Consider the following 3,379-nt stretch of genomic DNA (forward strand, 5'->3'; position numbering starts at 1 on the left):
AATCATCCATGAAAACTTCAATATAATTTTCTATCAAGTCAGAGAAAATACTAATCATGCAGCGTTGGAAAGTGTCAGGAGCATTGCATAGGCAAAAAGGCATCCTCCTATAGGCAAATGTGCCGAAAGGGCAAGTGCACGTGGTCTTTTCTTGGTCCTCTGGGGAAATATGGATTTGAAAATAACCAAAAAAACCATGAAGAAAACAATAATGTGACTTACCAGCCAACCGTTCAAGCATCTGGTCAATGAATGGTAAAGGAAAATGATCATTTCTAGTTGCCAAGTTTAGTCTCATGTAATCAATGCATACCCTTCAGCTGTTTGGCACTCGTGTGGGGATAAGTTCATTATTTTCATTTTTAACCACTGTGAGTCTAGTTTTCTTAGGGACTAACTGCACCGGACTCACCCATTGACTGTTAGAGATGGGTATATATTGCCTGCTTGCAAGAGCTTTGTCACTTCCTTTTTTACAACATCCAGAATTCATGGGTTAAGTCGCCTTTGGGGCTGCTTGACTGATTTTACCCCATCCTTCAGTAGTATCCTATGCATACACATGGATGGACTAATACCAGAAATATCAGCCAAGGTCAATCCGATTGCCTTCTTGTGTTTTCTCAAAATCTGCAACAACTTCTCTTTCTGTTCATCTTCAAGTTTGGCTGAAATAATCACATGTAACTTGTCACTTCCTTCTAAATATGCATATTTCTAATTTTCAGGAAGTTGTTTAAGCTCTATAGTCGGTGGCTATTCAATGGAGGATACAACACCAGTGGTCTAAGCTAAGTCTGCAAAATCAATTATATTAGTAGAAATATCAATATTAGCGCAATGATACCTTCAAGGAAGTTTTGATCTCAGCACACACATAACACAATGAGTATCTGTACATAATTCACAACTATAAGTATCATCAAAACCAGATAATGAAGGAAAATCAGTAGCAAACATATTGCGGTAAGTGTCATCAACCAAATCTGCAAGCAATTCAATTTGAAAAATAGAATGCTCTTCCATGGGGTGTTTCATAGCATCAAAGATGTTAAATTTTACAATGCTATCACAAAATTCCATGGATAGAGTTCCAGCATGCACATCATTTTTTGTTCTAGCAGTTTTCAAGAATGGCCTGCCTAAGATGATAGGGGCCCTGTTGGACTTATTCTCTCCCTCCATGTCAAGAATGCAAAAATCTGCAGGAAATATCAATTCATTAACTCGAACAAGTACATCCTCCACAAGTCCAATAGGACGAGCATTGCTCCTGTTCGCCAATTGAATGGTAACACCTATACTCTGTAAAGGTCCAAGAACAAGAGATTTAAAAATATATGTAGGCATAAAATTAATGGAAGCTCATAAATCTAACATAGCATTTTCAAATTGACTATTGTCTACGGTACATGGAATGGAAAAAGTTGCTGGATCCTTGCATTTCTGAGTTATGGGCCGAAACATTTCGCCCCATGTTTACCCTTTCATTACCTTTTAACCTTCTCTTGTATGTGCACAAATCTTTTAGAAATTTTACATATTTTGGAATCTTTTTAATTGCTTCAAGGAAGGGAATGTTCACTTCCACCTTCCTAAATGTATCCAAGATCTCCTTGTCCTTATATGCCTCGTCCATTTTCTTAGTCATTACTGCCCTTTTAGGAAAAGGAAGTAGTATATTTTGCCCAACATCAACAGTTTCATGTATCAAAGTGTCCTCAGCAACCTTGTTGTTTTTCACTGCAGTTTCAGGTACCTTTGGTATTTCATAAGCTTTTTGAGACCTCAATTTAATTGCACTGACATTGGGAGCATTTGTATTTACCATTGACTATGTAGGCAATTGATTTGACCCCTGAGTCTACAATTGATTAATTGAATTGGCTAGCTGACCAATCTTTGTTTCCACATTTTGAATGATAGAATCTGTTCTTTATTGAATTTTGAAATTCTGGATTGCCATCTGCTTAACGAGGTCCTCTAATGAAGGTGCATTGTTTTACTGTTGATGAATAATTTGCTGGTGCTGCTGCCTAGGTTGCTGTTGTGCAGATGAATTCTCCTATCTCAAGTTGGGATGGTTTCTCCAATCAGGATTGTATTTGTTAGATGACAGATCATAGTTGGCTTGTGGATTGTATATATTTGCTGCATATGCTTGAGGAGCATAAACAATTGATCTTCTTGCAATGTAGGACATGAATATGAAGGATGCTTTGGATAAGTGCAAATACCACAGACCAGCTTGAGTTTTACCTATTGCCAATTTTTTTACTAAAGATGTAAGCTCATCAAGTCTGCCTTCTAAATTCTTGTGGGAAGAAGCTTGAATTTCATTCACACCCCTTGTCAACACTGTTGAATTTCTTCTAGTTGTAAACTGCTGAGAATTAATGGACATGTTCTCAATCAAATCATTTGTCGCTTCTGGGGTCTTATCGACAAGTGCTTCCCCACTAGCAGCATCCAAAATGCTTATATCCATAGGTAGTAAGCCTTCATAAAATTACTGGATGAGAAATTGTTCAAAAATCTAGTGATGAGGATGGCGAGATACTATTTTCTTGAATCTCTCCCAATACTCATGTAATGATTCCCTATCAATCTGCCTGATGCCACATATTTCTTTTCTGATTGAAGCAACTCTTGAGGCAGGGAATAATTTTTTTCTAGAAACAATATATTGAGATCATTCCAACTTATAACATAACCTGGTTGAAGATAGTATAACCAGTCCTTGGCAGCATCTTGGAGTGAAAATGGGAAAGCTCTCAACTTAATGTGGTGTTTTGTGACTCCTTGAGGCTTCATGGTAGAACACACAACATGAAATTCCTTCAAGTGTTTGTGGGGATCATCACCTGCAAGACCATTAAGCTTTGGAAGTAAGTGTATTAAACCAGATTTAAGTTCAAATGGTATAGTAACTTCAGGGTATGTGATACATAATGCATTATAATTGACATTAGGTGCAACAAGTTGTCTTAAGGTTCTATTATTCGCATCAGCCATATTTTGCAGCAAGTTGTCACTTTCACTATCTAACTCTGACTCGTTAACACTAGCAGCTCTATTAAGTCTACGACGTAAATGAAATGTCCTATCTATTTCAGATTCAATAGACTGCAGATTTACAGAACTAGCGCTATTCATGCATCATCATAACAATGCAATGCAAAAGCACAATTTTAAAAATTCCAACAATGTCCCTATCGCTAAAATTGAAGTGAAAAATCGAAAATCCTATAAAATAAAATCCAAAAAATATAAAAAAAAAAAAAACCACAAAAAATTTATAAAAATCAAATAAAGGCAACACAAATTTTTTTTTTTGGAATTTTTGGAGAATATGAAAAATTCAAAAAAGGGTCTAAAC

Source organism: Cicer arietinum, chromosome 1 (assembly GCF_000331145.2).
Source record: "Cicer arietinum cultivar CDC Frontier isolate Library 1 chromosome 1, Cicar.CDCFrontier_v2.0, whole genome shotgun sequence".
Classification (NCBI taxonomy): Eukaryota; Viridiplantae; Streptophyta; class Magnoliopsida; order Fabales; family Fabaceae; genus Cicer; species Cicer arietinum.